Source organism: Oryctolagus cuniculus, chromosome 5 (assembly GCF_964237555.1).
Source record: "Oryctolagus cuniculus chromosome 5, mOryCun1.1, whole genome shotgun sequence".
In the NCBI taxonomy this organism is placed as follows: domain Eukaryota; kingdom Metazoa; phylum Chordata; class Mammalia; order Lagomorpha; family Leporidae; genus Oryctolagus; species Oryctolagus cuniculus.
The window spans coordinates 160234206-160259794 of NC_091436.1; the positions used below are offsets into that span (position 1 = coordinate 160234206).

General features: G+C 46.5%; 1 long non-coding RNA gene across 1 annotated transcript; it reads left to right on the forward strand.

Moving 5' to 3' along the window:
- Positions 1-1165: 1165 nt before the first annotated feature.
- On the forward strand, positions 1166-24928 carry LOC127493098 (uncharacterized). The gene is made up of 3 exons (XR_007923082.2): positions 1166-1314; positions 2732-2777; positions 24771-24928. It is a non-coding gene; the product is annotated as an uncharacterized lncRNA (long non-coding RNA).
- Positions 24929-25589: the final 661 nt, after the last annotated feature.

Consider the following 25589-nt stretch of genomic DNA (forward strand, 5'->3'; position numbering starts at 1 on the left):
GGCCAAAGCCAGGAGCTCAGAATTCAGTTTGGATCTCCTATGTGGGTGACAGGGATCCAAGTACTTGAGCCATAACCTATTGACTCCTAGGTCAATAGGGTATGCATAGTTAGCTAGAATCAGAAACAGAGCCAGGCTCAAAGCCAGGCCCTCCAATACAGGCTGTGGGTATCCCAAGTGGTGCCTTGACCACTGTGCCACATGCCTGCCCCCAAATGTGCCATACAAAAATATAAAAGAAACAGATGGACTAAACTTTAATGATGTATTTATTATTATTAATGTATTTAAAAATTTAATAATTTAAAGCATTATATCAAGGCTGACATCATGGCATAGCTGGTTAAACTTCAACCTGTGATGACCACATCCTGTATCAGAGCCGCAGTAAAGTCCTGTTCCACCTCTAATCCAGGTTCGTGCTAATGTGCCTAGGAAAGCAGTGGGTGATATCCCAAGTACCTGGGCTCTTGCCACTCATGTGGGAGACCTACATGGAGTTTTAGGCTCCCAGCTTTGGCCTGGCCCAGCCCTGGATGTTGTGGCCATTTGGGAAGTGAACCTACAGATAGAATTTCTTTGTCACTCTGCCTTTCAATAAATACATACATAAACATTAAAAATAATATTATGATTAAACAAGTAATCAATATAAAGTTAATATTGAGACATTTTACTTCTTGATGCCCTCATGATCTGTGATGTATTTTCCACTACAGCGCATCTCGTTCTGACTAGCCACATTTCGAGTGCTTACTGTGGCTGATGTGTTGGACACTCATCTCCAAGTCATCAGAGGGCTGAGGCTTCCAATCAAATCCCCTTTGTTAAATACCTCATTTCGTGTCACACCTAATGACATGCTTCCTAACTTCTTTATCTGGATGCCAGGCACCATCAGACTTGGCCCCTAGTCACTTCATGGGGGCATGAAGACAATTAGTGAGATAGCGTCTGAGTTCAGCAGAGGGTTCTGTCTGTCTAAATTCAAGGTGCTATTCTCTTTTATGTGTGTGTGTGGGGAAGTCCCATTAGCACCCATGGGAACTATGCATGCTTCTGTAATGGAAAAACAAACATTCCTCACCAGGCAGGGAATAATACTAGGTTAGGACAGGGGTGAGCTCTTCCGTGTGGGTGGGGACTTTCTGCCGAGACTGACGGGTTGTAAAGTCTTGTTGTGGGTGATGGTCTCGGTCAGGCATGCTGCCAGCTGGGGAGGTGGGAAAGGAACACCCATGGAGCTAGAGGCCATTGTTCTCCGGGTTACCTGTCAAACATGCGTGTGTCTCCTCTGGTGGTGGGATACTAAAGGTAGGACACACGGGATGCTTCTCTTTCAGAATGGCTGGTTCAAGTTCACTTTTTTGACTGAGTTTGGACAAGTTCTTATCAATCAATCTATGGGGCAGAATTTTGGGAGACAGTAATTTTTTTTTCTCTTGCACAAATTCTATCCAAATCACAAAATGTACTCATTACCCCTCAAAATGCCAGGACTCCTGTTGATTGCTTTCTTGTTGAAACTGTCTCATGACTAAATATTTTCAAGTCTTTTATTGCAATGCTTTAAGCCCTGGGAGGGCGTGCCTGGCTTTTTCAAACTAGAGTCTATCTTGATATAAATGGATGGAGCCACTGCTCACCACCCAGCTATCCCCAGCCAGCCTTTCAAAGTTATGACACGCACATTCTTTTTATTCTCAGAGTACAAGTGAGCAATTGTTTGTGGCAGGCCAGGAAAGAAAGATTTAGGGAAGTCCAATTGTGCATGATTCCTGCTCCTTGTACAAGGGTACTCCAACAAGTCCATGGAAAATGGAATTAAAAGATAAGGTTGGGGGCCGGCGCCGCGGCTCACTAGGCTAATCCTCCGCCTAGCGGCGCCGGCACACCGGGTTCTAGTCCCGGTTGGGGCGCCGGATTCTGTCCCTGTTGCCCCTCTTCCAGGCCAGCCCTCTGCTGTGGCCAGGGAGTGCAGTGGAGGATGGCCCAGGTGCTTGGGCCCTGCACCCCATGGGAGACCAGGAAAAGCACCTGGCTCCTGCCATTGGATCAGCGCGGTGCGCCGGCCGCAGCACGCCAACCGCGGCGGCCATTGGAGGGTGAACCAACGGCAAAGGAAGACCTTTCTCTCTGTCTCTCTCTCTCACTATCCACTCTGCCTGTCAAAAAAAAAAAAAAAAAAAAAAAAGATAAGGTTGGGGTGGGCGCCGTGGCACAGCATTGTCTGCATGCCATATGGGCGCCAATTTGAGTCCCAGCTGCTCCACTGCTGATCCAGTTTTCTGCTAATGCACCTGGAAAATATTGGAAGATGGTGGCCTAAATGCTTGGGTCCCTGCACCTGTGTGGGAGATCAGGCAAAAGCTCCTGGCTCCTGGCTTCAGATTGGCCCAGCTCTGGCCATTGCAGCCATTTGAGGAATGAACCAACAGATGAAAGATCTCTCTCTCTCTCTGTGTAACTCTGCCATTCAAATGATTAAATGAATCTTAAAAAAAAAAAAAGGATAATGTCATTTTGGTGCAAAAAACACTTGTGAAATCCATGCATATGAAGGATCTTCAAAAGTTCATGGAATATAGGTATTTTAGAAAAAGTATGCATGGATTTCAAAAGATTTTTGCACCAAAAATGGCTCTACTTTTTAATTTCATTTTCAGGAACCTTCTGAAGTACTTTCGTACAGCTGTCCTTAAAGGTAGACATTGTTATCCCTGTTTTCCAGGCGGAGAAACCAAGGTACAGAGAACTTACACAACCTGTTCAAGGAGGTAAGAAAAAGAAAGATTCTGAAACTTGGTGACTGCCTGTGTATCTTTCCCAGATCATCAGAAGGACTTGGAACATGCTTCCCTTCTTCCAAGTGTATTTAAATCTCTAGGGGGAGGAACAGTTGTGGTGGTGAAGTGGGAAGCCGGCATCCCAGCTGCTCCACTTCTGATCCAGCGCCCCACTAATGCACCTGGGAAAGCAGCAGGAGATGGCTCAAGTGCTTGGGTGCCTTGCCATCCATGTGGGACACCAGGATGGTGTTCCAGGTTCCTGGCTTTAGATCCAGGCCAGGCTGTTATAGTTGTTTTAGGAGTGAACTAGTGGGTAGATTTCTCTCTCTCTCTCTCTCTCTCTCTCTCTCTAATTCTGCCTTTCAAATAAATAACTAAATCTTAAAAAAAATTTTTTTGGGATTGGCATTGTGGTGTAGTGGGTAAAGCCACCACTGGTGACACCAGCATCCCATATAGGCACCAGTTCAAGTCTTGGCTGCTCCACTTCTGATCCAGCTCCTGGCTAATGCATTTGGGAAAGCAGCAGAGGATGGCCCAAGTGTTTGGGGCCCTGCACTCATGTGGGACACCCAGAAGAAGCTCCTGGCTCCTGGTTTTGATCTGGCACAGCCCTGGCCATTGTGGCCACTTGGGGAGTGAACCAGCAGATGGAAGACCATTCTCTCTCTCTCTCTCTCTGTAACTCTGACTTTCAAATAAATAAATAAATAAATAAATAAATAAATAAATCCTAAGAAAATATATAGGGAGAGTGTGTGATTGACTGTGTCCTTTTTTTTTTTTTTTCTGACAGGCAGAGTGGACCGTGAGAGAGAGACAGAGAGAAAGGTCTTCCTTTGCCGTTGGTTCACCCTCCAATGGCCACCGTGGCCGGTGCGCTGCGGCCGGCGCACTGCGCTGATCCGATGGCAGGAGCCAGGTGCTTTTCCTGGTCTCCCATGCAGGTGCAGGGCCCAGGGACTTGGGCCATCCTCCACTGCCTTCCCGGGCCATAGCAGAGAGCTGGCCTGGAAGAGGGGCAACCGGGACAGAATCCGGCACCCCGACTGGGACTGAACCCGGTGTGCCGGCGCCGCAAGGCAGAGGATTAGCCTGTTGAGCCTCGGCGCCGGCCGACTGTGTCTTTTGATTAGGGCCCAGGATCTGTGAAATGATAAAGTTTAATTTTTAAATTTATAGAGTACTAAATTATAAATGATTTTTGCCCATTAGAGTTGCATCTCTCGAGATGCTTAAATCAGTTGTTGTGATAAAATTTTTAAAGGCCATAAACCTGAGCAGTTAGGGATTTAGTGCAATGATTAAGACCCTGCTTGGGACGCCAGCATCCCACAGTGGAGTGCTGTGGGTTTGAGTCCTGGCTCTGCTTCCTGATGATGCACACCCTGGGAGGCGGCAGGTGATTTATGTCCCTGTTACCTAAGTGAGACTCAGATTGAGTTCCGGGTCTCTGGCTCCAGCGGGGCTCAGTCCTGGCTGTTGAGGGAATCTGGGAGTGAATTAGCAGGTGTAAGATCTTTGATCATCTCTCTGTCTCTGTCCCTCTGCCCTTCAAAAAAAAAAAAAAAAAAGTGCCATCAAATCACAAAAGCTTTGTGCAATGAAAACACTAGTCTGCAAGGAATGTAAGAGCTAGGGCCATGTTTTATTCGCTCTTTTTATCTTCAGGGACTAGCAGTGTCTGGTGCTTAGTAGGTGCTCACCAAAATTTTTGTTGATTCAGTGAATAGGTGGCTTAGAGGAAGAAGGAGCGGCAGTCTTATGTAGTCCTCTCTTGCAAGTTCTCTTTGCTCTTTTCCTCTTGCAGCAAACAAAGCAGGCCTCTGTTGAACTCATTTCTGCCCTTCGCTTCAGCTGCTTGTTCCGATAACTGATTCCATATGTTTATTTCGTTTCGTGTGAAAAGATTTGGCTCAAGTTTGCTTTTTATTTATAGTTTCCTGAGTTTTCAGTCCTGTCTCAGCTTGATTGTTCTTCCCCCACCACACACACACACACACACACGCACACACAGTAGGAGTGCAGCCTCCACCACAGGTACTTGATGGGGCTGCTGCTGTTTCTGGATGGTCACCCCAGGCTGCTGTCCCCCGGCCAGCCGAGGCTGACCGCTAGCTTGGGCCTTCCCTCCCGAGTCCCTCTGCCTTGCTGTCTCCCTGCACGCCCTCTCCCTCCTCACATCACTGCCGCCCATATGGTGGCAGAGGGAGGTGGGAACAGACCCTCCGAGCTCCTCTAAGGGCCCAGAGGTAATTGACAAAAGGCCGGCTTTGCAAGGCATGCTGTGCAGTCTGCTAGCCCAAAGGAGAACCAGAGATCAAGGATTTCCCTTGGTTCATGGGGACAAGGAAGCTGCTTCTCCAGTCATCTTGCACTTTCAGCAGCAAATTACAAAGAGTTGCCTGGAGAGGTGCGTGTCAGGGGACAGTAATTTTGTGTCCATGTCTGAACCTAAACAAAGCTTGACCCACATTTTCTGATTTGCTGTCAGAGTGGCTCTGGCATGGGTCTGGCATGGCTGTGACCTCCCTCTGGGTGGCATCAGGCAGGCAAAAGCTCTGTGGTGTCTAGAACTTGGCGGAAGCCACTTCCTAAGGATACTGAGATCCTCTATCCTGGGAACCCCTCCCCCTCCCAAGGTCACGTATTAAGCATCATCTGCAGGCTTATGCTGTTCTTGGTTTTCCTAGTTCACTGAGGGAATGGCCTTTGCCTTGCACATCCAGGGGTGGACATTGTCCTGCATACACTATGGGGGCTGTGAGCTCACTACCTGCATAGCCACATTTTCTATGGCTTCCCCAGGGAGGGAGGACTGATAGCAAGATTTTGGAACATTTTGTTCCAGTTAGATCTACTGAGCCATGGACCAGGTGCCAGTCAAGTCCTGGACTATCCAAGCTGTGGAGAGATTTCTGCTTGATGTGAGACTGGGGACAGTTTATTTCTAAGGTCTTTGCTTTTTTTTTTTTTTTTTAAGATTTATAGATCTTTCATCCACTGGTTCACTGCTCAAATGGCTTAAATGGCCAGGCCTGCACCAGGTCAAAGCCAGGAGCCATGTGGGTGCAAGGCCCAAAGGACTTAGGCCATCTTCTGCTGCTTTCCAAGGCACATTAGAGAGCTGGATCAGAAGTAAAGCAGCCAGGACTTGAACCCTTGTCCATATGGGATGCCAGCACTGCAGGCAGAGGCTTTACCTGCTATGCCACAGTGTCAGCCTCTCTAAGGGCTTTTCTAAATGATAAGTCTTAGGTTTCCAGATACATTGTTCTCTTACGGGAAGGCAGACCGGCATGCGGATAAAAAGTGGAGGCCAAAGCCAGGCAGCCTGGATTTGAATGTGGTACTTCCAACCTATGCTGTCTGACCTTAGGCAAAAACGCTGTGCCTCAGTTTTGTCATATGTAAAATAGGCATGATAATAGCAGTATATATTCACAGGAACTGTGCTGCCTCATCTCATGGGGTAGGGTAAGAAGGAAGTAAGTTAATACATGCACTGTGTAGAAAGACATCTGACTCACGGTCCGAGATTGATAAATGTTAACTCTTATTATTAAATATTCAAAACAAACAGATTTCCCCATGACAAGCAGTCACTTTCTGCCCTTTCTGCTGATAACCACATCTCTGCGCTGGTGGGAACTGGGCGGGGCAGCGCGGTGGAGGCGGAAGCCGTGGTATGCCCACAGGAAGGTCTGAAGGAGCCGGTGCCCGCCTCCCACGCGCTGCAGGCACCTGCTGTGGTTGTCGCCCTTGTTGGCGGCAGCAAAGGAGGAAGCAGCAGTGGGAGGGCGAGCAGGCAAGGTCCCCAGCTGTCCTCACTGCCCGGCACTGTTCTCTTCTGGGCCTGTCCCAGGTAATTCAAGGATTACAGTGAGCAAGTGATGGAACCTGTAAGGTTCAGTGGCGTAGCCAGGCTCCCGGAGACATCCAGGAGACATCCCGGGCTCATCCCCATCACTGCCCTGTGGAGTGGGTGCCCAGGAGACGCAGGCCCCTCATCTCCACTGCCCAGCTGGTCTCCTGCCACTCCGCAGCCTCTCCGCATCTGTTGCCCTGTCTCCTCCCTCCGGGAGGACAGAAACCCTTAGAGTAACCTCTCTTGTCTCTACTTTCAAATCTGGCTTACCCATGCTATTACTTGTAGGTCCCTCTCTCTGTATTTGAGAAAATGGCATGTGCCCTCCTCTCTGAAGTTAACCCTCTGCTCCCTGGGCACTATACTCTCCCTCTGTCACTCCCTTCCTTCCTTCTACCTCCCGTCATTCTTTCTAGAACATTCTATCGCCCCTTCTTCTTTAGCTCCTGTCTCTGAGCCCACCAATGCGCCCATGTCTCTTTGAACAAAATCACCTCCGTCTCCCCTATCTCAAGACGCTACGCTGTCACTCTCCTTTCTGTGTCCCGTATTTCCTGAAGGAGCAAGGCCTGTCTCAGCTGGCTCTGCAAGTTCTCCTTCCCCTCTTTGGGTGGGTTTCACAACTGTGGCCTCTCCCTGCCATCTGCTCCTGAGGTCCCACGGGCACCTCCAGGGCAGTATCTCCCAAACCCCGCGTGCTGGACTCCTCCCTGAGCCAGCTGGCCTTCCTCCTGCCCCCTCTTCCGTTTTGATTAATGCCGTTGCCACCTACCTCGGAGCAGAAACTTCAGCGTCATCCTTATTCATGCGGCTCCCCCAGCCTCCACATCTGATGAGTCACGGAAAGATCTTACTGGAAGATAACACAGCACACACGTGTGCATGCCTTTTCGATGCGTTTCTCAGATCTCACGGCCCACTTCGCGTCCCATTGCCTCTCTGGCTTCAGCTCCTCCCCGTTCACCTGGGCTACGCCGCATCCTGCTGCTGGTCTCCCCTTTCCACCAGCCTACCCCCCTGGTGGTCTGAATGTTTGTGTTCCCCTAAAATTCCTGTGTGGAATCCTCACCCCCAATGGGATTTTGGGAGCGGAGGGGGACATGAGGACGGAGCCCTCACCGATGGCATTCGTGCCCTTAGAAAGAGGTCCCGGGAGGCCGTCTGTGGCCCAGGAACGGGGGAGTAGGTTCTCATCAGTCACCAAATCTTCTGTGCTTTCGGTGTGGACTTCTCAGCCTCTAGCACTGTAGGAAATGCATTGCTGGTGTTTATAAGCCTGTGCTATTTTGGTTTAGCATCCTGCACGGACCAAGACAGGTCCATTTTCTGATCTGTTGCCAATGTAATTCACTGAAAACTGAAGTTCAAGAAATCTCCATGAGTTCTCTGGTGTACCACAAAGCTCAAGCTCCTGAAACCCACAAGACAGTGCATAATCGATGCTCCACTGTCTCCCTGACGGGCTCCTGTGGCCAGGCTTTGCAGCTCCATCTGGAGCAGTTCTGGAGAAACTGGCCCACGCAGCCCCCTGTGTGCTCGGCCCTCACCCACACCGTCACCTCTCCCATTCCAGTCCTTTCGTCTTGGCGTAGGTTCCCTTCTCAACTCTCCCCCTGACAGGTTCTTTTTATTTACCTTATTTTATGTTTATGAAGAACAAGCATTTGCTTAAAATTATATACCACTGTCTTATTTACTTTCCTGTGACATAACTGCTGTAATTTAAACAGAACAACAAGAGAATTACTTAAGAGTAGCAATTAGTACTAACTCATGGTTGGACCAAGTAAACAAATAATATATGTGAGAAAAATATATTTGAAAATTATTAGAGGGGCTGGCGCTGTGGCGCAGTGGGTTAATGCCCTGGCCTGAAGTGCCAGCATTCCATATAGGGACCGGTTTGAGACCCGGCTGCTCCACTTTCAATCCAGCTCTCTGCTGTGGCCTGGGAAAGCAGTGGAAGATGGCCCAAGTCCTTAGGCCCCTGCACCCATGTGGGAGACCTGGAGGAAGCTCCTGGCTTTGCATCTCTCTCTGCCTCTCCTCTCTCTGTGTAACTCTGACTTTCAAATAAATAAACAAATATTAAAAAAATTATTTGAGAGGCAGAGAGAGAGAGAGTGCGCCAGCAAGAGAGGAATAGAGCATGAGTGAGAGAGGGAGGGAGCCTATATTCTGGTTCACTTCTCAAACGTCTGGGAGTCAGAAACTCAATCCAGAATTCCCACAGGAGTAGCAGGGATCTGACTGTTTGTACCATCACTGCCGCCTCCCAAAGTGCGTATTGGCAGGAAGCTAGAATCAAGAGCAGAGAACTTGAACTCAGGCATTGCAACATGCGGCATCATAACTGCTGAGCCAAATGTTCACTTGTATAACAATTTTTAAAAATATTTTTGAAAGATTTATTTATTTTATTTGAAAGGCAGAGTTACAGGGAGGCAGAGGCAAAGAGACAGAGAGGTAGACGAGACCACATCCATTTGTTGGTTCACTCCCCAGATGGTCACAAAGGCCAGAGCTGAACTGATCTGAAGCCAGGAGCCAGGAGCCAGGAGCCAGGAGCCAGGAGCTTCTTCTGGGTTTCCCATGTGGGTGCAGGGGCCCAAGGACTTGGACCCTCTTCTGCTGCCTTCCAGGGTATATTAGCATGGAGCTGGATTGGAAATGGAGCAGTTGAGACTCAAATCGGCACCCACACAGGATGCCAGCATCAGAGGCATTGTGTTGGGCCACAGCACTGTCCCTGCCTTAGCAACTTTCAAGTGTACAATGCCAAACATTGTTGGGGCTAGCACTGTGGCTGCCGCTCACAATGTTGGCATCCTATGTCAGAATACCCATTCAAGATGCATTGCTGTGCTTCTAATCCAGCTCCCTGCTAATGTACCTGGCAAGGCAGTGGAAGATGGCCCAAGTGCTTGGGTCTCTGCCACCCCTGTGGGAGACCTGGATGGATTTCCATACTCCTGGCTTTGGCTTGGCCCCAGCCTGGTTATTGTGGCCATTTGGGGAGTGAGCAGCAGAGATATCTCTTGCTCTGTTGCTCTGTTTTTCAAATAAATAAATGTCTTAAAACAAACCCAAACAACAATTAAGTATTGTTAAGTTTGTCACCATGCTGTTGACTGGATGCCCAGAGCTTACTCATCCAATAACTGCAACTGCTTTGATCAGCAGTCCCCCACTTCTCCCACTTCCTGTCTGCTGGCGACCACCCTCCCACTCTGTGCATCTGTGAGTCTGACTTTTTCAGATTCCATGTAGAAGTGAGATTGTGCCACGCTTGTCTCTGCCTGGCTTATTTCACTTAACACAGTGCCCCCAGAGCCACATGTGTGGTCTCACCTGCTAGAGCCCCGACTTCCACGCCGCTCTCCCGGCTCCCAGGCCACCTGCCTCCCTCTTTGTGCTCCCCAGCTCTTGCTCCACTTCGGTTCCAGCACTGCTGACCTGCTCCACCCAACTTTGTGGCCAGTGTGAGCAGGTACGGGTTGACCCAGGTGATGGAACCCGGTCACAGGCCTTACTGGGGAGCCTGGAGTGAAAGTTCTGGGTGTACCTTTGCAAAACTATGTTGTTACGTGGGAGAGGATTTCTACTGCTCAGGTCAATTTTTAAAGATTTATTTATTTATATGAAAGGCAGAGTCAGAGAGAGAGAGAGAGAGAGAATTTTCCATGTGCTGGGTCACTCCCCAAATGCCTGCAATAGCCAGGGCTGGGCCATGCCCAAGCCAGGAACCAAGAACTCCATCCTGGTCTCCTACGTGGGTGGCAGTGGCCCAAGCACTTGGGCTAACTTCTGTTGCTTTCCCAGATGCGTTAGAAGGGAGCTGGATTGTAAGTGTTAACCAGCACCCGTTTGGGATGCTGGTGTCACAGGCAGCACCTTAACCCTCCGTGCCACAATGTCAGCACAAATAAATTTTCATAGTTTACCACTCTAAGGCATTCTGATCTAGTGCACGCAGATCAAGACAGAGGGAAAAGCCCGAAGAGCGGTTTAAACAGGGAATAAGCATTCTCCCTGCTGAGGCTCAGGAGAAGGGTGGCCTGTCTAAGGCGTTTGTGGAGAGGGGAGGGTGGCCAGAGGGTCTTCCTAGGGGAGGTTGCAGAAGGTTGGGGGGGGGATTTGATTGGTAGATGAGTGGTGACCACAGAGGGTTTTTAGGGTAGGGGTGACTGAAAAGCAGTGAGCCGGGAACTGCAATGCGACAGTGTCTTCAAATGTGGCCCCTTTAGTGTTCTGTGGATGTGGTCCTAGGGTCGCCCTGATACCTACCTGTCGTGCGAGGGTCTCATAAAAACAGGGAATTTGCTTTATTTATACTAAGTTTCTTCTGCAGGTAACAGTGGGCTGGGCTTCGACCTCCAGGAGTTCCCATTCCTAAGTGCTCCCAGGTGGGCCAGGCAATCTCATTAGCATATCTGCTCTCCAAAAGGTATTTTTAGCAGCAGAGTGCCTGAATCCATTTCAAGAATGCACCTGCTAGATGGGAATCCAGATCTGGCAACCATACAGACTAATTTCAAGAGAGCCAAGTCCTGGTGCCGGCTGCATCCTGGGACAGAATTGGAAACCCCACAACTCCGGGCTCCTACCAGCTGTTTCTTGAAGCTGGTAGCATGAAGGTGTTTCTGGGAGACTTGGGTTGGATGGATGCCCGGAAGTGACCAGATCCCTGCCCCTGCTCTCTCCCTTTCTCCCTTCTCCTGACCCTTTCCACCTTTCTCATCTCTTGCTCTCCTTTTTCCTTTCTTCCCTCTTTTGCCTAACACTATTTAAAAAATTTTATTTTATTTTTTAATCTATTTAAATGGCAGAGAGAGAAAAAAGGAGAGAGTACAAGTTTCATTCATTGATTCACTTCCCAAAATGCCTACAACAGTCAGGAGCCTGGAACTCCATGGGGGTTTCCAACGCAGGTGGCAGAGGCCCAAACACTTGAGCCATCATCTTGCTGCTTCCAAGGACGCCTTAGCAGGAAGCTGGATCCGAAGCAGAGCAGCTGTGGCTCAAACTCACACTGTGATGTAGGATGCCAGGAGCCAGGTACTTCTCCTGGTCTCCCATGGGGTGCAGGGCCCAAGCACTTGGGCCATCCTCCACTGCACTCCCTGGCCACAGCAGAGAGCTGGCCTGGAAGAGGGGCAACCGGGACAGAATCCGGCGCCCCGACCGACCGGGACTAGAACCCGGTGTGCCAGCACCGCAAGGTGGAGGATTAGCCTAGTGAGCCACGGCGCCGGCCATTAACAATATTTTTTAAACTCCTCCTCTTGGGTTTTATATCATAGTGATAGACAAACCAAACAAGGTTTGCTTCCTGTGTTGAACACATTCCAGCAGGGAAGAGATAAATGATAAGTAAACAAATTAATAAAAGATATGATTTCATAGGGTGATGAGTGCTGGGATGAAGAGAAAGCAGGATAAGGAGTGTGACTGGGGTATTATTTTTACTTCCCATGGCGTGGGCAGGATGGTCACTCCAAGGAGGGCCCATCTGAGCAGAGACCTGAAGTGGTGGTGGTGGGAGTGGTAGAAAGCATTGCAGGAAGAGGTAGAAGAGAACAAGTGCGGGGTAAGGAACAGCAGAAAGAGTGGTGTGGCTGGAGAGGAGTGGTTAGCTGGGGGGAGGGAGGACAGGAGAAGCAGGCAGTTGCTGGGTCACTGGAGACTTGGGAGCTGTAACACAGACTTGGAGTTGGACTCCAAGTGCAGTGAGAAGTCTTTGGCGAGAGCTGAGCAGGAGAGCAAGGTGCCTTCAGGGCTTGACATTAATGGACTGGATGTGCCATAGAAGCTAAAGAAAAGAGTCAGAGTGGCCGGCGCCGCGGCTCACTAGGCTAATCCTCCGCCTAGCGGCGCAGGCACACCGGGTTCTAGTCCCGGTCAGTCGGGGCGCCGGATTCTGTCCCTGTTGCCCCTCTTCCAGGCCAGCTCTCTGCTGTGGCCAGGGAGTGCAGTGGAGGATGGCCCAAGTGCTTGGGCCCTGCATCCCATGGGAGACCAGGAGAAGCACCTGGCTCCTGCCATCGGATCAGCGCGGTGCGCCGGCTGCAGCGTGCCGGCCGTGGCGGCCATTGGAGGGTGAACCAATGGAAAAGGAAGACCTCTTTCTCTGTCTCTCTATCTCACTGTCCACTCTGCCTGTTAAAAAAAAAAAAAAGTCAGATTGACTTCTAGGTTTGTGGTCTAAGCACCAGGGTGATTTGTGATTTGTGGAATCATTTTCTGAGATGAGGACAATTAGGGGAGGAGGTGGTGTAGATCGGGAAATTAGAGCCCTGTTTTGATATTTTAAGTGACCATATTGAGTGTTAGAGCGATACAGTAGTCTGGAATGTAAGGTAAAGACCAGAGCTGGAGATATGCTTTGGGAGACACAAGGTATTTAAAGCCAGAGAGAGGTTCAGAAGACAACACCTGGGGAGGGATCGGTTGCCCTGAGGCTGAGATGGAGCACAGAAGCACTTTGGGTTTTTTTTTTTTTTTTTTTTTTTTTGTTTGACAGGCAGAGTGGACAGTGAGAGAGAGAGACAGAGAGAAAGGTCTTCCTTTGCCGTTGGTTCACCCTCCAATGGCCGCCGCGGCCGGCGCGCTGCGGCCGGCGCACCGCGCTGATCCGATGGCAGGAGCCAGGAGCCAGGTGCTTTTCCTGGTCTCCCATGGGGTGCAGGGCCCAAGCACTTGGGCCATCCTCCACTGCACTCCCTGGCCACAGCAGAGAGCTGGCCTGGAAGAGGGGCAACAGGGACAGAATCCGGCGCCCCGACCGACCGGGACTAGAACCCGGTGTGCCTGCGCCGCTAGGCGGAGGATTAGCCTAGTGAGCCGCGGCGCCGGCCGCACTTTGGTTTTTTATGGACAGTAACAAGAAGAGGGGCTAGCAAGGGGGGCTGAGTTCAAGAATAGGCAGTGAAATAGGAGGAAACTCACAAGGGTGAGGAGTCCTAAAATCCACTTTCCAAGAAGGAACAGGTGTCAACCATGCTAAATTCCGTTGAGAGGTTCAGTTAAATAAGCAGCTTCCATTGTGTGGTAGGCATGGGATTCAGGGTGAGTTGGATTAAAGACAGCAAGTCTGGACAATTCTTTCAAGTTTTGCTATAGAGGGGAGCAAAAAAAAGGGAGGATTTTTGGAGTCAGGGTGGATTATTTTTAAGAGGAGATCTATGAAAACATTTTTGTTTATAGGCAGAAGTGGTTCAGAAGAGAAAGAGAAACAGTCAAATCAAGAAAAAAGGAGACAGTAGGAGTTGCTAAACCTGAAGCAGACAGGTGGCCATGAATGTTGCCCACAAAAGGCAGGAAATACAGATAGAGAGTCAGGGATGCAGGTTGTGTGGAAGAATTGGGTTAGGAGAAAGCAAGGTGGATCTAGTCTTAGTGTTGCTGTTTTCTCTGGGGAAAAAACTCAGCACCCTCAAAGAGAGGGAATGAAGAGGAAGTCTTTTACAGTTTAGGAAGCAAGGGAAAGCTGTGAAGTAGTAATTGCAGAGGGTGAGACACTGAAATGCTTGGACATCTACTACTGTTAGGAAGTTTTGCAAAGCCCTTGAGGATTTTTGTTCATGGGTTTCAAATAAAACCTAAATTTAAAATGCAACCTGTGGGTACAATTGTGTGCTTTCTTCTGGTCATGTTTAGTAGGGGTGCATACTTAGCAGGTGGCAGCTTGGGTTGAACTAGGTTGGGGAGTTGTACCAAGTGAATTCCAGACAGGAGGGAGAGAGGAAGAGGTGTTGCGGGGCTGGGCTAGGGGACCATCATGCAGATGGAACGTAAGCAGGCAGGCGGAAAGTGACCAGCTCCTGGGGCTGATGGGCAATAAAGAAACACTGGGAGAAAACAGAGTCAACGTGAGTCTAGCAATGTTGACTCACGTCTTCCCGCTTACGTCTTGTCCATCTTTTCCCATTGTTCACGATCTCCTGTGAGATGTTCTCTGAATTCCTGAGATCCAGGTAATTTCCTCCCTGAAATTGCCTCCACACCTGTTTCTCCTAAAGGGCTTCTTTTCCTGGACTCCTGTTGTATTTTCTTCAATGATATCTAGAAATGGTGACCAATGGCCAGGGACAAACAAAAGCGTGAGCAAATACAGGCACGAACCTGAATCCACGTGGGTATGCAGCCTATCAAATAGACACTTGCTACATGCTGCAGATAAACCGCATTACACAAGACCCTATTCTAAAATTTTAGATGTGCTGAATTTTTTTTTTGCTGCTAGATTGAAAGTCCCTAAGAAGCAGGTGTTATTACCACATCTGATCAAGCAGGGGCTTGATCTACATTTATTGATTCCTTGAAAACATTTCATTCAAAGATCTGAAAGAAAAGCTGTGGGAAGAAGGTACCAGAAAACAATTTTCTTGGAAGGCATGAATGGAAGGGTTGTATCTACCAGTTTGGGAAAACCTGGCATAATTGGGGAAATGTAATATCAAGGAAACCTAGATATTTCCTCTTTCTCTCTTTCTTTCTTTCTAATAGGAATATTGCTTTTCTAAAAAAAATTGTGTTTCTATATTTATTTTCATTTATTTGAAAGCCAAAGAGACACAGAGCAGGGGTTGGGCCAGGCCAAAGCCAGGAGCCTGGCACTTCCTCTGGGTCTCCCACAGGGGTGACAGGAGCCCAGGGACTTGGGCGGTTACCTCCTAGGAGGCACTGTCACAGAGCTGGGATCAGGAGCGGAGCTGGGATGGGAATCCAGGCAGGCACTCCCGTATAGGATGTGAGTGTCCCAGGCAGCATCTTCTTTGTTTGTTTAATAACAAATTTATGTATCTTTTTGAAGGTGAGAGTTACAGAGAGAGAGAGGGAGAAACAGAGAGAGACATCTCCCACATGCTGGTTCACTCCTCAAATGGCTGAAACAGCCCGTGCTGGATCGTGCTGAAGCCAGGAGTCAGGAGCTTCTTCTGGGTCTCCCACATGGGTTCAGGGGTCCAAACACTTGGGCCATCTTCTGTTGCTTCCCCAGGCATATTAGCAGGGAGCTGGGTCAGAAGTGGAGCAACCAGGTCCAGAACAGGCGCTCATAAGGGATGTGGCACGGCAGATGGCAGCTTAACCCGCTATGCCACAGCACTGGCCCCTAAATATCTGAATTTAAAAGATTCAGATTGGGTAAAAAAAAAATCAGTCTGTAACCAAGCATATTCACAGTTGTGGAAAACAAAGCATAAAAGGGCTTAAGGTCACGGAAACTATAAGTCATAGAAATAAAAAGCAGCATTTTTATTAGGATTCAAGCATATAACAAGATCTTTCATAACAATAAAACTTATAATACAGGAAGAAACATTTAAGAGATTTTATGTGGTAAATAACATGGTTTCCATATGTAAAAAATGGGAGTGGTAGTTTTTCTGATGTAAACCAGTGTACAAATATGTACATAAAACTGTGCATTTAAAATTAGTACTTTTTATGTAAATAAAATTCATTGAATATCCTTCAAGTAAAGTTTTTTTAATAATAAAAAAAGGAAGATGGGTGTTCCACTCGTCTTCACTGTCCCCAGAGTCCATCACATAGAGTGGCATTTATGAGTGTGTGTTTTGGAGGTGTGAGGTTTCCCATACGGAATCATCCCCACGTCTCAGTGACCTCCTGGGTCTTTCAGCCTGCAGGCAAGGCACACGCAGGAGGGAGATGAAGGAAGTTAGGGGACATGTGTGGACTCCACCCAGTGCTCTATGCTTTGGAGAATGTGGCTGACAGACAAGGTTGATTTTCTGGTGACTGACCATGGATATCCTCATACAAAGGTGCAGAAGCCTTCAGCACACTGGCTGGTAATTCATGCAGCTCTCCTTGTCAAGAATCTTTGGTATATTTGTTGGCTAGGGCTGCCATAATCAAATACCACAGACTGAGAGACTTCACAAAAATTTATTTCCTCTTGGTTCTGGACTCTAGAAGTTCAAGAGCAAGGTGTCTTCAGGACTGGTTTCTCCTGAGGCCTCTCTTTGGCTGTAGATTGTGTCTTTTCTTTATGTCCTTACATGGTCTTCCTACTGGGTGTGTCTGTGTCCTAATCTCTTATGAGAACATTGCTCATACTAGATAGGGAGACCCAGGAGGTCACCCTAATGACCTCATTTTAATTTTATAATCATGATAAAAGACTCTATTTACAAATATAGACCCGTTCTGAGGGCCTATGGATTAAGACTTTGACATGAATTTGATGGCAACACAGTTCTGCCTATAATACTTGGAGAATTAACAGAATAAAACAAGGACAGAAAACTTCCTTATCTGCTCCCCCTTTTATATTTGGACATTTTTTTCACTCATAGAAGCACAATGTAGCACAATCCATATCAGACAGAGTGCCAGTTCATGTTCCAGCTGCCCTGCTTCTGATGGAGTTTCACACTAATGCACCAACAGGTGATGGCCCAAGGACTTGGGTCCCTGCCACCTATGTGGGGGATCTGTATGGAGTACCTGGCTCCTGGTTTTAGCCTGTCTGAGCCTTAGATGTTGTGGCTATTTGGGGATTGAACCAGCAGATAGAAGCTATCTCTCTTTCTCTCCCTCTCTTTCTCATGCTCTGCCTTCCAAATAAATAAATCTTTAAAAAATATTATTTATTTGTTTTCACTTAAGGAGCAGAGAAACACACACACACACACAGAAAAAGAGAGAGAGAGGGAGAGAGGAAGAGAGAGAGAGAGAGAGAGAGAGAGAGAGACTGACTTCCGTCTACTGTTTTATTGCCCAAATGCTTGCAATAGTTAGAGATGGCCAGGCTGAAGTCAGGAGTTCAGAACCTGACCTGAGTCTTCCAGGTGTGTGGTGGAGACCCAAGTGCTTGAGTCATTACCTGCTGCCTCCCAGGATACATTAGAAGGAAGTTGGATCAGCAGCAGAGCCAACATTCAAACCATGTTCTCCAACATGGGCTGTGGGCATCCAATATGGCATCTCAACCCCTGCTCCTCTATCCTTGTTTTTATTTATTTTTTATATTAGTCATTAATCCTTTCCTACTTTGATTTGCTTCCCAGAAACTTTACTGTGAGCTATTGTAAGCACAGATGTTTTCATTTTTTTAAAATATTTTAAAATTTATTTTCCCCCCCAAAGAAACATTTTATTTAAGGAATACAAAGTTTATGCATTTCATAAGTACAACTTTGGGAATGTAGTGATTCTTCCCACCATACCCACCCTCCCACCCACTCTCCTGCCCCCTCTCCCACCCCTTCTCCTCCTCTTTCTCTCATTCCAGCCCCATTCTCCACTATGATCCATTTTTTATTAACTTTATCCACACAATACCAACACTATACTAAGTAAAGAGTTCAACAATTTGCACAGAAAAAAAACAACAAAAATGAAACCCCCCAAAACCAAAAAAAATATTCCTCAACAGTCCAGACAAGCGTTAACACAGATGTTCTCTAAGCTGTGAAGTTATAGCCATTATTGAATTTTTTTTGCTTGTAGAGTATACCTCTAACAATAGTCCATGGAAATTAGGGATAATTCCATTTATCATGTCTCTATTACGGACTTTGGGGCTTGTGAAAGAAAAGGAGGAAATTTAAGTTTTTTTTTTTTTTTGTAATCTGAGGTGAAAGTAAGATCAATAAATGGAAACAATGAGTGAACATATCTCAATGTATTCGAAAAAAGAACTTTCTAACATTCAAAATACAGAAAAATACAGTAATTTTCTGATGGAATCTTTGACAAAATCCTCTTCTAAGCTGGATATCTGTGAGCCTATGTTTCTAATATTGGCTGATATTTCAAGGAAGCTAATAGGAAATGCAACCCAAAGTAGCCTGGACAGACACCATGCTAAAGATATAGCCAGTGTATACAGTGACTGCAACAAACCTGAAAGTTTGACTAAGCGTTGGGGCCACTCTGGGTTGGAGGTGGGACTGGGGTTGGGAGTGGTTGCGCAGGCTGGTGAGAAATTGGTTAGAGGTGGTCAACAGACTACTGTCACTGCTGAGAGACACTTCTTTTCTAGAACAGGAAAGTAAGAGTGTTGGGAGTCACAAATATTTCCTGTGAGCACAAATCCCTGGCTCCACGCTAAAAACAAGACCTTAAGTTAAACCGCCAGATGCATTTGTGTGGTGGAGCAAGTATGTGCAGTGTGGGATGCTAGGCAGCTCCTGCCAACAGGAGATCATGTGGGACTGAAGGATGTCTAGGTCAAAACCATGGCAACCATAAAACCCAACAAGACAGAAGGTGGACTTGGTCTCCTTAGTCTCTCGTTGCCAGATTTTGTTTTCTTTTCCAGTTCTGCTGGACACTGGCACCACGGTGATGAGTTAGGAGAAGCAGACGTTAGCTGAAAGCACATTACAGACACTTTACAGATACTCACTTTGTTTTCATAACTGCCCTGTGCAGCGGGTGACCATTTATAATTCCCATTTAGCAGATGACAAAATGCAGTCTCAGAATAGTCGGGAAGTCAAAGGCAAAGTTGTCCTCTGAACCTGGCCGTGGGAAACTGTAGCCCCATTTTTCTTCCATGACACGGTGCTGGATAAGGAAAGGAGGAAGGTGGTAGACGGCAGGTATTACACTCGACCTGCTGGGATGTCACACATGGTTTTTATTCATTTTGTCAATTATAGAAGTATAAAATCATCATAATCGTGATTCCATGTGCTGTCTTGGTAATCACCTTACTTTCACCTCTCGTGGAGTCCTGGGTATGTTTTATTATCAGTGCCTGCCCTTGTTATCTCTTAGAAGTCTCATCTTGAAATCACCCGAGTCAGAGTTTACCAGCTATCTCTTACTCATCTCCAGAACTCCGCCCAATTCCACTCCTATCTCTATCTGGATTCTCATTTTGAACTCCACCCTTTGGACCATTCCTCTTTTTTTTCCCAGCAATCCTCATTCCTGATCTCCAGTTTATTCCCCTTTCCCCTGTTTTAACTTCTTCCAGTTGGTGACCTTAACTCAAACATCTAATATATGAGAGCATGTCAAGTTACAGCTTGTTAAGTACCAGGAAACATAGTCCTTGAAGACTTCAGCAAAAGATGATGTGCCTATGACAGCATCCAGTGTCGCTTTCCTGACCCTTCGTCAGCCTCACCTGGGTGATTCTTTGCACCCCTTGAAAACTTTTATGTGGTTTGGATCCTAAGTACATGGTTTTGCTGCCTTCCTTTCTTCATCTAGCATACTGATAACACAAACTTTTACTATGTAGTTTTTGATGCATAGTTTTTCCTGTGTATATGAGGTGGCATCAAAAAGTTTATTAATAAATAAGCTTGTTTGGATACAAAGAATTTTTAAATTTATGCATACTTTTTATAGTATAAGTTTTCCATGAACTTTTTGAAGACCCTTTGAATGCATAGATCTCAAAATTTTATACCAAAATAAACCTATGCTTTAATTCCATCTTCTACCAACTTAATGAAGTTTCCTTGTATGTACAATCATTTACTTAATCAATCAACTATTATTGTGTGTATCTACTGCTTCTCATTTTTTTCTTACTGTAAGTTATCCTTCTCTGAACATCTTTATGGCAAAATTGTAGTGCATTTCTCTGATTGCTTTCTTGTGAAGAATTCCTGGAAGTGGAGTTTCTGGGTCAGATTATCTACATACAGTTAAGTCTGTTGTAAAAGATAACCTACATTGCGTCTCAGAAAGCTTTTCTCAATTTGCCACCGTAACAGAAGGGCGGGTGAGGTTCCTGTCAGTAATCCTCAGAAGAATGGCGTCTCAGGATTCGCCTCTGCTTAACCATGTGGTCTGTGCGCATCACAGGACCTTGAGTACTATCAAAGCGTTGGTTTGGGACTTGGAGCGCTTCTTCCATCTTTCATTCTGCTCAGCCGCCTCATGTTCCGAGGCTCACCGCACTTCTGAATGTTCTCGGGGGTTCTCACCAGAGCACATGGGTAGCAGAGCCTTAAATGGGTGATTGTCTGAAGTGTGGTTGAGTGCTCTCTTGACAATTTCTCTTGGGAGAGAGAAAGGATGCCCCAGCGTCTTCACTGTCACTTTGGACCCTAAAAATTCTTAGTGGCACTAAATACCAACAGAATTGCCTTAAATTTTGTCCCCTTTTCAACGAATGGTATCAGTCACATCACATCTGTTATCATTCCCATTACACAGGTGAAGAAACAGAGGGTGTAGAAGACTTGCTCAACCTCGGGAGTGAGTCAGAGGTCAAGAAGGAAAGTACACACAGGGCGACAGGCACACAGACTTGTCCTCACTGACTTGTCCCCGCTGCCCTGGAATACTCCCTCTGCCTCGGGACATTGTCCTGGGTCGCCCAATGAAGGTTATAAGGAATATTAGTGTACAGGTTTTCAAAACAACGTCCTCCAACAGGGCCCTGCCTGGGGCTGCCCGCAACCAGGGACTCACTCTTTCCTGTGCCACATAGATATTCTCTGCCTCCTTTCCATACCTCTAGCAAGAGGTATCCAGGCCAACAGGACCTCATCACAAAAGAATAAAGCCTGAGAAATGCAGTAATGGACTCAGCATAGGTTGTAAACATCGCGTTGAAAAGAACTAGGAAATGGCAGCATCCAAGGCAGTAAACAATGTATCCTGGCTTCCTTAATAATTTGCATTGAGCAAGGGATAGGTGAGGTTCCATAAGGGAAGCACGACAATCCCGGGCACATTGAATTTGATAATATGTTTGTTGCACGCCAGACTCTGGAGCTACAAAGCTGAGTAAGCCATGGCTCATTCCCTCCAGCAGCTCACAGGCCAGTGGAGAAGATGGACAAGAACACAAACACGGCACTAACGTCACCAATAGAAATGTGTACAAATACCAAAGTGCTGCAGATGAAGGAGTGATTAACTGGAGCAAGACTTCAAAGTCTCCAGCATCTGATGGACTGCAGGTGCAAACTGCTTGCACAGCAGCTGTATTCTCAAGCTCTTCTCTAACATGTGCTTGCAGGTAGCAATGCCAACATCATTTCTTTGGACAAATGTGTTAAAACCACATTTGATAATTCAAACCATGAAATAACTGAATTGTGCTTTCTTAGCAAAGTAGAAAAGTTTAAGGAATGGTCACGTTGGGTTGAAGATAGCACTTCATTATTTTCCACGGGGAGCAAATGTGCACCTCCTTTTGATTACTCAGAGTTTGTTCTGCAGAGCAATAACAAGGTGGCTGCCTTCTAAAGCAGGCTCCTCTACTGGAGAAAATGCAGAAAGATTGAAGAGGTTGAGTCTCATTGTTTCAGTAGGTGAAGTAAGGGGTGGGGCGTGCTTACTGGAAAAATGACTGAATAGACTTGAAAGTTATGTAAGGAGACTGTGGGATGAGTACATCCAGTCTGTTTTCTGGTTTCTAAATTCTCCAACAGTAAAGCAGCAGATTTCTGTGTAACGAGGTATAGATGTGAGAGCTACATATACAAATTCACTTCCCAACCATTTCTCAAAGGATTTGTGACATTTAGGAGAACTCCATGGGAGGTAAGTGCTAAAAAAAAACCCTCTTATCTGTATAAAAGACAAAGGTTATACAATGTTAAATACCATAATGTTTCTCTTGTAGAGAAGACTTGGGAAAATTCAAGGTTGAGAAGGACTGATATCCTCTACATTAAAACATCAGGAGCTAGGTCGGCGCTGCAGCTCACTAGGCTAATCCTCCGCATTGCAGCGCCAGCACACCGGGTTCTAGTCCTACTGGCCGCGGCGGCCATTGGAGGGTGAACCAACGGCAAAGGAAGACCTTTCTCTCTGTCTCTCTCTCTCACTGTCCACTCTGCCTGTCAAAAAACAAACAAAACAAAAAAACCAGGATCCCTCCTCTGCAGATCTTCAGTGAGATAGTCTACAGTGGGCCTGAAAACGATCTGTTGATTTCAGATTGCAAAGAACAGTATTCTGAACATTTTTAGCTTCTTTGGTTTCTAACTTGGTTGGATTAAGGCCCACAGCAAAAATACCACCTGGATATTGCTGACAAGAATGGCTTCCTCTAATTTCTCAGGTGAAATTATTGAATGAGATATGGGTATTGTGTGCAGTGGGTTAAGATGCTACTTGGGACATTCGTATTCCATTTCAGAATGTTGGGTTAAGTCCTGGTTTCTACACTTTTGATCCAGCTTCCTGCTAATGTGCTTGGGAAGGAAGCAGATGATGGCTCAGGTCCTTGGGTCCCTGCTGCCTACGTGGGAGACCTGTTCCACACCTAGCTGTTGTGGGCATGTGGGGAGTGAATCTGTGAGTGGAAGATATTTTTCTCTGTTTTCCTTCTCTGTCGCTCGACTTTTCAAATAATTAACACCACATAATTATTGAATGTGTATTTTCCAAGGTACTGGTCATTTTCCGAAACCTGTTGACCAAAGATTTGTAGGCATAGGTTGCACTTGTCTCACCTACTTGTGTGTCTGGCTCAGGGATTGCACATAAACTCCAACTAAGTGACAGAATATGTGTGTGATGGAGGGAATGAATGAGGGGATCTACTTGCAGTTCCTCCAGTTGTGTAATCCAGCAGCAAGTACAATGTCTGCTACGTAGAGTTGTCTCTTGGTATTCTTGGAGGATTTGAATAACAAAATCTGTGGATGTAAATCCTTTATAAAAATGGTGTAGTATTTACATCTAATGTATACACATTCCCTGTACACTTTGAATCATCTCTAGATTACTTTTAAGGCCTAGTACAAAAGCTACTGCCTGCAGTGTCGCCACCCTGGCTGTTCCATTTCCCATCCAGCTCTCTGCTGTGGCCTGGGAAAGCAGTAGAAGATGGCCCAAGTGCTTGGGCCCCTGCACCTGTGTGGGAGACCTGGAGGAAGCTTCCGGCACCTGCTTCGAATCGGCCCAGCTCCAGCCATTGCAGCCATCTGGGGAGTGAATCAGCAGATGGAAGACCTCTCTCTCTTTCCATCTGCCTCTGCCTCTGTAACTCTGCCTTTCAAATAAATAAATAAATCTTTTTTTTAAGGACCCAGTACAATGTAAATGCTATGATATAGTTGTTATCCTGTATTGTTTAGGGAATAATGATGAGAAAAAACAGTCTGCAAGTGTACAGTATAGACTTTATATTTTCCAAATTTTTTCATCCCCCTGGTTAATTGAATCCATGGATGCAGAACCCTTGGATATGAACCTCTTGGATAGAGAGGGCTGACTATATTGGGCAATCAACAGAGGTTTGGAAAAATGAATGAATGAATCCAAGAAAACCTTCAGTAACTTACCCTGTCTGTTGGATTATTAATGCATTCCAAAGATTCTCCATTAGGATTGCTGTCTTTGCTTAATGAGAACAGATACGATTTTCAGTGTGTGTTTCTGCAGTGCAAGTTTACGGAGGGTCTACCGTCGCTGACAGCATTGCCTTCCCCAGGTTGCTGCTCAGCACACCTGTCCAGGCGGCCTGGTGTTGGCACCTAGATTGAGAGAAGGCCCTGTGTTGCAGTTAGGCTGGGAGAGAAGTTATGATGTTGGGGCATCAAGCTGATTGACTCTACCTGGGTCGCAAAGGTGTGTGTGGAGAGGACCACCTATCAACGCCAGATTGTCTCCTACGATCAAGGTTCCTCTTCGTTCCACTTGTTTCTGCTCTGATGGAAAAATAGTCTGGGAGGCACAGAGAGAGCTGGACAGGAAACAGCACCTCCCACCATAGTTCATGCTAAACAAGGAGAAAAGCCTCTTGTTTAATATTCACAGCGATTTAAGAGCTAGCTTTCAGTATTATTCCCATTTTACAGGAAGCTGAGGCTCAGAGACTGTCAGTAAATGGCCATATTAAACAGTAAGCAGATGGCAGAACAAAGAGTCAAACTCATGAAGCCAGCTTCGTTCCCATCTGTCACGTTATGCTGACTTACTGTCCTGTTTACTTGGAAAAGCTTCATTTGCAGAATTGGAGTAAGACTAGGATTTGTAATAATAGAAAATTTCATTTGAAAAATTTTTAAGTTAGATGGACTTCCTATAAGATGAATCTTATCATAAAAAAAACCTTAGAGAGCATGTAACACATCTCTAATTAAAAAATATGCCCAGGGGCAGGCATTGTGGCACAGCAGGTTAATCCTCTGCCTGTTCTTCTTCCGATCTAGCTCTCTGCTATGGCCTGGAAAAGCAGTAAAAGATGGCCCAAGTCCTTGGGCCCCTGTACCCTCACGGGAGACCCAGAAGAAGCTCCTGGCTCCTGGTGTCGGATCGGCTCAGTTCTGGCCATTGCGGCCATCTGGGGAGTGAACCAGTAGATGAAAAATCTTTCTCTCTCTCTCTCTCTCACTGTTTGTAACTCTACCTGTAAAATAAATAAACAAAATATTAAAAAAAGAAATATGCCTGATGATTATTTATGAATCATTTTTACAGTGCCCTAAATAATATGGTCCCAACCTGAGACACCAAAATCAGTAGCCCAGTGGTCTTGCACCGTAGAATTCTCCCTCCCTCTCCACCGTTCAGAGCCTGGATAACCGAGAAGAGCCAAGTGCGTTGCAGCAGGCCCTGTTCTTGCATCTGCAAATCCAATCAACTGTGGATTGAAAATACTTGAAAGAAATTGTGTGTTCTGAACATGTATAGACTTTTTATTCTTGTTGATATTCCCCAGACAATGTAGTGTAACAAGTATTTCCACTGTATTAGATATTTGGAGTAACCTAGAGATGACTTAGAGTGGAAGGGGGTAAGTGTGCATGTTTTATGAACATACTGCACTCTTTTGTAGAAGGGACTTGAGCATCCATGAATTTTGTTATCTGTGAACAGTCCTGGAACCAATCCCCCATAGATATCAAGGAACAGCTGTACTTTGGAGCACGCCAAGTTGGTGGAAATTTGGGAAGTCTTCGTACTGGCTTCTATTGGGTACAGCTTTCTTTTTCCTACCTCAAATGCTTTGAGAATGCAATGTAATTCAC